Genomic DNA, 13,829 nt, shown 5'->3' with positions numbered 1-13,829 from the left:
GAAAGGTCTATGGTTGGTGAACCAGCTTTAGCTGGAAATAGGTACTCCTAGCCACCAGTGTGACCTGAGCTTCCAGTAACAGTGCTGAATCCAGGAATCTCCCTAAAATATGGACCTGATCCTTCCAGGGAAGTGCAACCCCATCCAAACCTGTGTGTCTCCCTATCTCTTAGAAATGGGGACTTAGAACACATAACACCTCTGTCTTTTAAGGATTCAGCTTAATTTTTTTGGCCCACGTCCAGTCGATCAGCTTCTCCAAGTACTAGTCTTGCACCTGAACTGCTTTTCCTGATTCAGATCTGCATATTGGTTGATACCTCATTCCAAATCTAATGACAGCTCCAAGTAGCTTCATATAGATGTCAAATAGCATGGGGGACAAGATGGAACCCAGTAGAACCTTCCTGAGTCAATCCAGAATGATACTGTAGTCAATGGTATCAAATACCACCAAGAGGTCAAGGAGAATGAGTACCCCCACAATCTCTAAGAACATAAGAAGAGACTGCTGGATCAGGCCAGTGGCCCATCTAGTCCAGCATCTTGTTCTCACAGTGGCTAACCAGGTGCCTGGGGGAAGCCAGCAAGCAGGACCCGAGTGCAAGAACACTCTCCCCTCCTGAGGCTTCCGGCAACTGGTTTTCAGAAGCATGCTGCCTCTGACTAGGGTGGCAGAGCACAGCCATCACGGCTAGTAGCCATTGATAGCCCTGTCCTCCATGAATTTGTCTAATCTTCTTTTAAAGCCATCCAAGCTGGTGGCCATTACTGCATCTTGTGGGAGCAAATTCCATAGTTTAACTATGCACTGAGTAAAGAAGTACTTCCTTTTGTCTGTCCTGAATCTTCCAACATTCAGCTTCTTTGAATGTCCACGAGTTCTAGTATTATGAGAGAGGGAGAAGAACTTTTCTCTATCCAACATATGCCATCAACTAGGGTAACCAAGGAAGTTTCAGTGTTTTGCCTAGTCCTGAAGCCAGACTGAAATCAGTCCAGATAATCAATTTCCTCCAAGCATGCTTGAAGCTGATTACCATCACCCTCATGAGCACCTTGCCCCAAAAGTGGATATTTGCCACTGTACAATCATTGTTAACTACTTCTGAGTCTAGGGAGGTCCTCTTGAGGAAGCTCAATTTGAAGTTGAAGTGAAAAGACAGCACTGATGACAGTAGGCTAACCCAGGAATGGGGGGAGGTACCTATCTAAGATAGAGACCACCAAGGGATAAATTTCACAAATTGGGTCACTCCTGGCTCCTGTGTTCCTGTTGATTTTAGGTGTGTATGGTGGTGGCTTGGGGTCCCTTTCACCAGCTTTAGTTGGTGAGCTCACTGTGTATGCTTTTTTCAGATAGGGGTTTGGTCTCAGGCATCCACGCTTTGATAACCGTTGGTATGGATCTTAGTAATGTACTCAGTGGGGGCTGCCTTTGAAAACCATTAAGAAACCAACACCAGTACAGAGTGCTATGACTTGCTTCTTGAATGGGATGAAACCACTGAAGATCAAACCAGCTGTTACCTGCATAGCTCTATTTTAGATTCTTTTTCTCAGTCATATTAGAATGTAAGGAGCAGGCTTTTGCAATATATAAAGAAACAATCCATAATGCACAATCTGGTAAACACAGTTTCCAGTCTCAGTAGAGAACATTGAAGCTGAATCTCGCTCAGGGTTCCCCCCAAATGTCAGTTTAAAAAAATGCAACAAATGTCATGAACTGTTGGAAGAGTAGGTTCAAGCCTCCACATTAGGACTATACCCAGAATGATCCATCACAAAATGTACTCTTCTACCAATCATTCAAAGTAAAACTCCCACCTTGCAACATTGTCCTAACTGCAAGTCAAATATCCTAATAGTTCCATTCCAGTTTTACTGTTGTTCTCAAGTGCTTCAGAAGCTAAAATTCTCTTAGGTAGATACAGATAGGCAGCAGCTCCCACATTATTATACAGGCAGACTGATGACTGCTGTGTAACATTCCTTTTTTGGCTAGGAACCAGAAGTGAAAATAAGCTGACTTTAAAAATCTGTGTCTACATGGATCACAACAACTAAAGGCCCTTGGGTCTTTTGAAAGATCTAGCCATTAAGGGTCAATGGAGTATTTTTCCAGGTGTGATGCAGCAGGCCACCTGGAGCTCAGCTTTGAAGGGAGTGACACCAAAAGGTGTCGCCACTTCGGGTGTCAAGCAAGGGCAGTTGCTATTGTTAAGAGAGTCTTATTATTGTTTTACTCTTGTTCTGATGTGAGTTATCTCCCCAGGAAATGTTGTGTCTGGGGGCTTGGGGAGAGAAAGGGGCAACCCTATATTGGTGATTACAGGCAGGGGGAGATATGGTATGGGTAGTCAGATGAGCCAAGAAAAGAGAAGGGTGGTCAGACATTTTATGCCCAGTGGTGGCTGGTGGCTACTGGACCTGGTAAGTCTGTTAGGGACATAGCCCTATTGTCCTCCCTTGCAAAGATACTGTGGACTAGGGTTGTCAGGTCCATGGCCTGAGACTGATCCTCTATTTTTAGGAGAAGAGAAAGTCAGCCAAGTGCAGGTGTTCTTGCAACTCTTAATAATTATTGGCCAGTTGCTAACACCCCCTTCCCAGGCAAGGTGCTTGAGCAGGTATCTGCCATACTCAGGCACTCATAGGAGATACTGAATTTCTAGATCCATTTAAATGGGCTTTCAGGCTTGGAATTGGCAATTAAATTGCCTTGGTTGCCCTGACGGATGACCTATGCTGGGAAAGGAAGAGAAGGAGTATGTCACAATGGTCTGCCTGAATCCCTGCTTGTCCACTCAGAATTTTCCTTAGACCAAAGACTCCATTGCTCAAAGATGGGATTGGTACATCTCAAGCATCATTACTCTCCCAATTTCTCTTTAGTTAGATCTGTCTGACAGGAATGACAAAGGAGATCCTTCCCATGTATACCTCTTTCACTCACTGGGCAAAGTGACAATTGCCCCCAAACACCCATCTCCGAAGGTTTCCTGGCTATGTGATCTGCCTTATGTGGTCTAAGGCCCTGTTCCCCTTGGTTGGGCTTCCCCCATCCATTTCTCAGCCAACCAAGATATAGATGAGGTGATTTTTATGCTGTTTTTATTCTACTGACTACTTTTGTATATTGGTGTTTAATATCATTGTTTTAGTATGTTTTATTGTGATTTTAACGTTTTGTAAAATGTGAGATGGAAGCTGTATGTTCTAATATATGTTTGTATATTCATTTCATCATATTTTGTTCCATATGCATCTGAATTTTCCTTTCTGAAATAAATTTCCCTTCAGACTTTGAAGTTATTGGAAGAGGTTTTTTCATATCCACCCACCCCAAATGATCAGTGCAATCCCCACCACAGTTAAATACACCATGTGAGGCTGCCCTTGAGGTTGACCTGGAAGCTGCAGCTACTGCAGAATGCAACTGCCTGGCTGCTTACTGGTGCAGAATATCACCATCATATTACACCACTGCTGATAGAATTTCACTGGCTGCCAATTAACTACCAGATGCTGGGATTCATGGACAAAGCCCTGTACAGCTTGGGCCCAGGATACCTAAAAATTGTCGCATTCCTTATATTCTCAGCTGATCACTGCACTCTGCAGGAGACATCATCCCGCAGATACCATCTTATGGAGAGGTCCATTCCACACAATGTCTAAATTGGACCTTTAGCATGGTGGCATCTATTCTTGGGAACTTCCTTCCGTTACATATCAAACAGGTGCCATCTTGTTGTTTTTTCAGTATCTTCGGCAAGCCTTCTAACTGGAGGTTTTTTAAATCCCATTCAGTATCTGTATTAGGAACATAGGAAGCTGCCTCATACAGAGTCAGACCATTGATCCATCTTGCTCAGTATTTTTTATATTGGCTGACAGCATCTTTCTATCGTTGCAGACAGGGGTCTCTCCTATCCCCACCTGGAGACATCAGAGATTGAATCCAAGACCTTCTGTGTGCAGAACAGATGCTCTACCATTGAGCCCTTTCTCAAACCAAATGAATGTTCCTCCCACCCCTGTTCTCTCTTCCAGGTGCTTCTCTAAAGTGTAGAGTTTATTGGGACAGTGGCTTCCACTGTAAAGGCACTATGATGACCTGTTGTTCTCACAAAGATACCTGTGCCATTGATTACGCTGTATAGGTGAGTGGGAGAGGGATCATAAAAACATAAAAGTCAGACCATTGGCTCCTCTAGCTCAGTGCTGTTTGCACTGACTTGTCCAAGGTTTTAGACAGGGAGTCTCTCCCAGTCCTACCTGGAGATGCCAGAGATTAAAAGTGGGACCTTCTGCATACAAACCAGATGTTCTACCACTGAGCTATGGCTCTTCCCAAAATTCTTTTGTACTAGGGCAGCTACCAGAGGGATATTATCCCAAATAAAATAAAAACATACAGTACCTTATACTATGTTAGACCTTTGGTCCATCTAACACAATATCTATACTGATTGGCAGCGTTGATGGGACATGGCAGAGCAGAGATTCATGACCACAATATCCTCCCTTCCAACTTTCTAAAAGCCCTGTGAGCAAACAAAATTACAGAAAGGGGAATCCGGGTGGGACTTCAGGATATGTACTTATTGCAGCCTCCTAACTTTCCAAAAACCTTTGTGAGCAAACAAGCATACAGAAGAGTCTGATTCAGCAAGTCACCACCTTACAGTGAAATCTTGACCACGTCTACTTAGAACTAAGTCCTATTGAATCCAGCAGAGCTTACATCCATCTAAGTAGGGTACAGATTGCAACTCTAGCAAGGGAGAAAAAGCTAGATTGGAGCAGCGATTCTTCATCTCCTAGAAACTATCTAACAGCAATCTCATGGGCTTAGAGGCCGGGCCTGGCAACCAAGAGGTCTTCTGTATCTTTAAAAGTTAAAAGTTGTGAAGGGAGAATTGCTTTAAAGATAGGATTGGAGGGGGAGAAAGATTTACAACGCAAACACAATCCTTTGCTATGTTCACTCAAAAGTCCCATTGATTTACAGCACAATCCTAACCATGTCTATTCAAAAGTAAGTCATGTTGAATTCAATGGGGTTTACTCTGGGTATGTGAGATTAGCATTGCAGCTTTACTCTCAGAAAAGCAAATATAGGATTAAAGCTTCATATTTGAAAGGTTTTCAAAACAGGCTATGCATTAGACAAATAAACTGCCTTCTTCAACAGCCCAGGACAATTTAAATTTGTTTGACTCCTCATAATTAGAAAAGTATAACACATAAGCTGCATGTACACTTTTAAATTTCTGTTTGAAAATTATTTGAAAGAAGCCAGAGGCTAAGTGGCAAGTTCCTTCACTTCCAGGACAGGAGGATGAGGATGAGGAAGAGGATGACGTTTGGCTACTCTACCAGCAACAGGAGAACCTCGCACGCTGGTTTCGGAGCCAAAGGAAGTGCTACACCTATGTACTGTACCAGTAGAGGAGGATGGTGAAGATGTCACTCAAGATTGAATATCTGTATGGAGTGGTTATCTATCAGGGTAAAGCATTTAAACGTATGATAGATACTGGAGATGAAATATCTTGCCCAACCCTGCCCCCAGAGCAGGCTCATGTCTGTAGGAACATTCTGCTGTGGAGCCTACTAGGATCAAAAGAAGTGCCTGAGGCGCATATGACTATAACATTTAATGATGTACCAATAACTGTGGAAATTGTGTTAGTTGACAAGTTGTATAATACAGATATTGGCATACCAAGATGTGCCACCACAGTGTTTGCCAGCAAACACGTTACACTTGTCAGAACCAGTAGATATTCTGTTATTATTGCAGATGCAAAGAGAGAAAAGCAATCTGCCAGCAGAACAGAAAAATATCATTTTTGAATTCTTAAGACAACATCATCATTTGCAGAAATGGACAAACCAAGCGAGTCATTGAAAGGATATTTGCCATAAGATAGACCTGGGGACTATACCCCTGGTGAAGCAAAGGCAATATTTTATACATAGGATGGCAATCCCAAGTATACAAAAAGTTGTAGATGATTTAATGAAGCAAGATATTCTTGCCATACAGACCTCTCCGATGAATTCAGCTGTGTTCTCGGTCCCAAAGCCTGGAGCTAATCAGTGGCGTATGTGCATTGATTACCGTAATGTGAACCACAGAACACAATTAATAGGGACATAGAATTGCCATGCCAGCTCTTTGTGGCAACAATTATATCAAGGAAAGTATAAAATTACCCTAGATCTGGCCAATCAGTTTGGTCCCATCCAATAGATCCTCCGGCCTATTGGTTGACTGCATTTACATGGGCAGGATGCAATCATTTTTTTAAACATTTGCCCACAGGATATCTCAATTCACATGCTATGTTTGCTGCTGACTGTGAGGCGTCCTTCCCTGGCTCTCCCTGTCAGGTTCCTACCTGCTCGTGGTTACTGCCTGTCTCTAGGCACCACCAGGGACTCCACCAGTCCGGACCGCACTCTCTTATGGTTTACCTATCCGCTCTAGCACAGATCTCAACAGATCCCCCTGCTAGGCAACCACCGGTAACGTCCCAATACTAGTATTCCCAGAGACTCTGAATACTGGTATTGTTATTCTCTTCACCGCTGCCACCATTTGTTACAGTTCCCCTTCAGCCTTGGTCATTACCTTACCCTCCCTTCTGGTCTGTGAAACCCCAGCCAAGGATCAGGTCTTTGGTAAACCAAATAAGTATTTATTTATATAACAAAGATAACAAGATTACTTTATAAAGGCACATAAGCATATGGTTTCATCTATTACTATTCCAAACTCCACCTCCCTCCTTCTTCACTCTCTCCTGACAAACAACTCTCTCAAACCCCACCAAGCAATCCACTCTTTCTCTTCTCCCCCCTATTCCACAATTTACCACCTCACATTCACCCAGATTTACCTGTCATCCTTTCATTTATACTGTCAGCCATTTTAAACATTCAGCCAATCATCAAGCATTCTATTGCCCATTCACTCCCCCTCCTCTTTCACTACTTACCATGTATACGCTAAACAACCAGCACTTACCATATATACACTAATATATAGGAACATCACATTCCCCCCCCCTTAAACAACGGCTGAGTATTATTCCTGTTCCAGGATTTATACGTCACGTTAACAAATAAAAGTCTCTATGGGGAAAATGTCTTTCTTTGTTCCTCTGTCTGGTCACGTCACTGCAGTCCCAGCCACTTGCCTGGAAAGTCCATCGGCCAGTACATTGTCCTTGCCTTTTATGAACTGGAAGTCCACTTGATAGTCCTGTAGGGCCCAGGACCACCTCTGCAGCATAGTGTTATGGTTTTTCATAGTCTGCAACCATAACAAGGCCCGATGATCCGTAGTCACTGTGAATCTTCGTCCCCACACGTATGGGCGCAACTTGTTCAGTCCCCACACGACCGCTAGGCACTCCTTCTGAACCGACAAACAGTTTTTCTCCCTCGGCGTCAGCTTGCGACTCAGGTACGCCACTGGATGTCTGGTGCCTTCTCTCTCCTGCAGCAAGACGACTCCCAGCGCCAGGTCCGACGCATCTGTAGCCACGATGAATGGTTTCTCATAGTCTGGTGCTATTAATATGGGTCCTTGGCACAAGGCTTGCTTCAGTAGATCAAAAGCCTTCTGACATTCATCCGTCCATACCACACGCTCAGAACACTTCTTCTTTGTTAATTCATGCAAGGGGGTTACTATTTCCCCAAAATTTCTCACAAACTTCCTATAAAATCCAGCCACACCCAGAAATGCCCTTACTTGTTTTTTGGTTAAGGGGATCGGCCACGCTTGTATTGCCTCCACCTTGCTCCATAAGGGGGTGATTTTCCCACTCCCCACCTTATGTCCTAAATAGACCACCTCCTTCAACCCAAACTGGCATTTCTTAGCTTTTATTGTGAGGCCTGCTTTTCTTAAGGCGTCCAATACTGTTGTCAGGTGTTGGACATGCTCAGGCACCGACTTGTTAAAAATGGCCACGTCATCGATATAGGCCACTGCAAAATCTGACATGCCTCGCAACAGTATTGATTAGCCTCTGAAATGAACTTGGTGAGTTCCTTAGTCCCATGGTAAGGTCACAAACTCATATAACCCATCTGGTGTACTGAAGGCAGTTTTGGCTCTGGATTGCTCGTCTAGTTCCATTTGCCAAAATCCTTTACAGAGATCTAGTGTAGAGATAATGGTTGCTGCCCCCAATAACTCTAACATAGCGTCTACCCTAGGCATAGGATACGCATCTGGGACAGTAATTTTATTGATTAGCCGATAATCAATGCAAAACCTTGTCGTTCCATCTTTTTTCGGAACCAGGACAATACTTGAGGCCCAGGGACTGATGGATTCCCTGATCACTCCTAATTCCAGCATCTCTTCCACCTCCTTTTTGATCTCATTCAAAACTTTCCCATTCACACGGTACGGAACAGATCTGATTGGGGCATGATCTCCAGTATCAATGGAATGTATAACTATACTGGTTCGGCCAGGTTTGTTGCTAAAGAGATTCCTATAGGTTTTCAAAACTCTCAGAATCTCCTCTTTTACTTCCTCCTTCACCTCCTCTGACCATTCCACTTGATCTACCCCTCCTTTGTCTTTGCTTTCCTGTACCAAATCTGGAAGTTCAGGCCCACTTCCCTCAGGGAATAAGGTAACTTGCAACACCTTTGCATCCCTGGTATGGTAAGGCTTTAACATATTTACATGAACCACTTTGCTTTTGTTTAATTGGTCTGTGGTGATTACATATGTCACTGTGTCAAGCCTTTCTCTGATGGTATATGGTCCTTCCCAGTTAGCCTGTAATTTGTCATGTTTCCTGGGTATGAACGCCATAACCATATCTCCCACATCATACACACGTTCTCTGGCTGTTCTGTCATACCAGTAACTTTGCTTCTCCTGTGCGTGACTCAAATTCTCTTTCACTACTTCCATCATTGATGTTAATTTATTGCGGAATTCCAATACAAAATCTACTACAGAAGTTTTGTACTCTCCCAGAGTTCCTTCCCATGAATTTTTTAGCAGTTCCAAAGGTCCCCTCACTTTTCTAGTGAACATGAGTTCAAAGGGTGAGAAGCCTGTTGACTCCTGAGGGACTTCTCTGTATGCAAATAAGAAGCATCCCAACCGTTCATCCCAGTCTTGTGGGTGATCTTGAACATAGCTTCTGATCATGCCCTTCAAAACTCCATTAAATCTCTCAGTTAACCCATTAGTGGCGGGATGGTAAGTAGTGGTCTTTAGATGTTTTAGACCACAACATTTCCACATACATTGCATCACTTCTCCCATGAATACACTGCCTTGATCTGTCAGCACTTCATGAGGGAAACCCAGCCTCATAAAGATTTTTAATAAAGCCTCTGCCACTACAGGGGCTTCTACAGATCTCAGTGCTTCTGCGTCTGGGTACCTGGTGGCAAAATCCACCACCACCACTAGATATTTCTTGCCATGCCTTGTGGGTTTGGAAAAAGGGCCCACCAAATCTATTCCCACTCTATAAAAGGGTTGTCCAATTATAGGAAGGGGCTTTAAGGGTGCCTTGGTCTTTACTGCACTTTTTCCCACCTTTTGGCATATTCCACAAGATAGACAATGTTGTTTTACATCTTTGGAGATGTTTGACCAATAATAGTGTGCAGCCAATCTCCTCTTGGTCTTTTTTATTCCCAGATGTCCTGCACATGGGACATCGTGGGCTACCTCTAGCAATCTGGTTCTGTATTTGCTAGGTACTATCAATTGCTTCACTGGTTCACATTCATCCTTTCTCTCAGCAGGCATTCACATTCATCCTTTCTCTCAGCAGGCATCCACAGTCTATATAAAATCCCATTCTCACACACAACTTGATTCCTCAGTTTGTCAGTGAAAGGAATCTGTTGGGTCAGCGCTTGTTCCTTTATCTGCTTCAGACATATCTTTATGCAGCTCTTCCCTGAATTGATCTGCTTCTTCCCCAGAGACCACTTGATACAGTTTGTCTTCTTCAGCAGGCCTGCTAGTGGTTGCTATGGTGACCTGAGGCTGGTTAACAGATTCCACCCTGTTTGTTTCAGCCCCCCTTAATATGGCTTCTTTTTCTCTGCCAATTTGCTATCTGGTCACTACATATATTTTCCCCTGTGCCCCCATAACATCTCTTCCCAGTATTACTGGTTCTTGTTGCTGGGCATTAATACCAACTTTATATTGGCCCTTTCGGCCTCTCCATTCCATTTTCACTAGGGCCACAGGCAAACTCTCTGGTTGACCCCTCACTCCTTGGATAGTCACTGTTTCCTGAGGTAATATTTCTTCAGATTTTATTAAATCTGGCCTCAGTAACATCTGAGCGGCACCAGTGTCAAGCAATGCCCAATAATTTGCCCCTTGTACACTCACTTCCTCTCTCAGACTTGAATCAAGGTCTGTTACTTCTGTCCAGTTTATCTGGCAAAACTGAACCTTTTTCACTGCTTCTAAAGCCTTGGACTCTGTTTTCACTGCCCTTGTCTGAGCAGGATTACTAATGGGGTTGGCAACCTCACATTGAAAACGTAGGTGCCCCGGTCTACCACATTTGTAGCATAATTTCTCCTCACTTTTAGGGTACACAGATCCACTCTGGGGTGTCCTGTGCCCTTCAGATTTTACTGGAGGACTCACTCGCTGTGGAACCACATCCCTTCTGCCAGCACTATATGGTCTGGGTTTAAACTCTCTTGATGTTTTCCCCACCCAGCCAGTTCTATTAGAGGCGAAGTGATCCGCCAGCTCTGCGGCCTCCTGCACAGATGTAGGGGAACGGTCTTTGACCAGGAGCCTTATTTCTGGTGGTAACTGATGGTATAATTGATCCAGTATCATGAGGCTTTTCACCTCTTCCACTGACTGAGCTTTGGCACTACTCATCCACTTTCCAAATATATCCATCAACTTTGCTCCCAGTTCCACAAAAGACCTCCCTGTCTGTATCTGGCAATTTCTGAAAAGCTTTCTAAAATAATCAGGCCCCAGTCTGAATCTTTTAAACACTGCTTCTTTGAATTCAGCATAGGTGACAGGCTTGTCTGAGGGGAAATATTGGTATACCTCAGCCAATTCCCCTTTAATCAGATTTGATAAATACTGCATGTATTTATCTTCAGGTAGCCCCCACAACTGAGCTGCTTTTTCAAAGGTGCTGAGGTAAATTTGAGGATCTTGACCAGGCTCATAGACAGCAAAGTCCTTTGGAGTAATTTTTATTTTTGCTCCATCTCTGTCTTTCCTTGTCTCCTCAGAGTGAAATTTCTCTCTATCAAATTTTAACTTTTCTACTTGTAATTCAGCATCTAATGCTCGTTGCTTCTCCCTCTCCTCAAACCCCAATCTCATTCTCTCAGCTTCCAACTCCCTCTGCTTGTCTTTTTCCTCAGCTTCCATCCTCAATCTCTCAGCTTCCATCTTTAATCTCTCAGCTTCCAACTCCCTCTGCTTGTCTTTTTCCTCAGCCTCCCTCTTCAATCTCTCAGCTTCCAACTCCCTCTGCTTGTCTTTTCCTCAGCCTCCCATCTTAACTTCTCTCTCAAGTACTCTATATAAGCGGGATTGCTTAAATATCCTTCTGGGGTCTCTTCCCTGACAGGTTGTTTTTGCTGGGCAGTTGCAAATCCTATAAGTGCTACCCTCAATTCATCTACCCCTTTACCCTCGTGAGGTAAATTGAATGTTATGCACTTCTCCACCAGCTCCTCTCTTTTCATTTTTATGTATTCAGCCATAGTGTTTGAGTTCACTCACTCTTTGCCACACACTCTTTGCCAGTCACTCTCACAAGAAATCTTGTTTTGTTATTTCTGTTTGCCACACCACTGTTCTGGATTCTCTAGTATTCGTATTTGGATTCTCTGTTGTTCGTATCCCACCGCTACTGCCACCACATGTGAGGCGTCCTTCCCTGGCTCTCCCTGTCAGGTTCCTACCTGCTCGTGGTTACTGCCTGTCTCTAGGCACCACCAGGGACTCCACCAGTCCAGACCGCACTCTCTTATGGTTTACCTATCCGCTCTAGCACAGATCTCAACAGATCCCCCTGCTAGGCAACCACCAGTAACGTCCCAATACTAGTATTCCCAGAGACTCTGAATACTGGTATTGTTATTCTCTTCACCGCTGCCACCATTTGTTACAGTTCCCCTTCAGCCTTGGTCATTACCTTACCCTCCCTTCTGGTCTGTGAAACCCCAGCCAAGGATCAGGCCTTTGGTAAACCAAATTAAGTATTTATTACAGATAACAAAACTAACAAGATTAACAAGATTTCTTCTTAAGGCACATAAGCATATGGTTTTACTCAATACTAATCCGAACTCCACCTCCCTCCTTCTTCACTCTCTCCTGACAAACAACTCTCTCAAACCCCACCAAGCAATCCACTCTTTCTCTTCTCCCCCCTATTCCACAATTTACCACCTCACATTCACCCAGATTTACCTGTCATCCTTTCATTTATACTGTCAGCCATTTTAAACATTCAGCCAATCATCAAGCATTCTATTGCCCATTCACTCCCCCTCCTCTTTCACTACTTACCATGTATACTCTAAACAACCAGCACTTACCATATATACACTAATATATAGGAACATCACACTGACGTTGTACATTTATTGCATTATGTAGAAGACAAGGTATATTGATGATATATATACATCACATAATGATCCTCAGAAACATGTAGAAACCATGACGAAAATTTTTCCAGATCTTAGGAAAGGTTGAATACATTATTTTGGTGAAGAAATCTCAGATAGCAAGAAGCTGTGTAGACTTCCTAGGCTTTGCAATATTTGAAGAAGGATGTGGCATATCTGATGGATTCTGCATGAAGTAGGGGAATATTAAAGCTCCCACGACTATCAAACAGTTGCAAAGTATATTAGGTACATTAAATTTTGCTGGATTGTACAAGATTATGCCACACAAAGTAAACCACTCTACGAAGCTCTAGTGAGAGCTCAGAAGAAGGAACGACTTCTCTGGACACACCATGAAGAGGGGATTCTGAAAGACCTGGTAAAGGCAATAACTGAAGCAATTGCCCCAGAAATGAGAAATCTGGATACCAAGTTAGTAGTCAAAGTACAGGCTATACCAAAGAGTGCTATGTATCAATTCTACAATGAAAATAACATTAGACCACTGGCTTTTTATTCATATGCCTTTAAAGGAGCTGAGTTTCCAGTACGTTCCATTGGAAAAGTTATTGTTGTCAATTCATTTAGCCATGTTAACTGCACATGATGTGGCTCAAGGACAACCTATTCTATTATATTCACTAATAGGCAAAAAACCTTGCGGTTTAAGAACATACCTATAGCCCACAGCTATTCTATCAAACTTTAAAAAGCAGGGAAATTGGGCAGCTATAGTGAATGCACCAGGGGAGCAGAAGACCTGAACTCCTCTCTGAGATATTGGACTGCCCTACAAATTTGTCAAAATGCAACCACCATTTGGGTTGGTCTTTCACAGTCCAATCCACTTCCTCTGTAGCTTGGAAGAATTTGGTAGCATGTGCCTCTGAGCATATGGTGAGTGGTGGCAACACTTGCCATCTCCAAAGATAGAGAATTATATTTTTGTATGTTTGCTGGTGTTCTTCTTACTTTGCTTCTTTCTTGTGTTATTAATGTTTCTACAGAGAATCTACACTAGAAAATTTTATTTCCCTCATTATTCATCCTAGAAATCTGTGTCAAATTTATTTTTATTAATTTCAAAGCCTTTTTATTGGTCAGTGTCATATGATGGTGAAGACAGCCTTTTGTAT

This window comes from Rhineura floridana, chromosome 11 (genome assembly GCF_030035675.1).
Source record: "Rhineura floridana isolate rRhiFlo1 chromosome 11, rRhiFlo1.hap2, whole genome shotgun sequence".
NCBI lineage: Eukaryota > Metazoa > Chordata > Lepidosauria > Squamata > Rhineuridae > Rhineura > Rhineura floridana.
The sequence above is the reverse complement of the archived record's forward strand: the minus strand, read 5'-3'. Positions refer to the sequence as shown.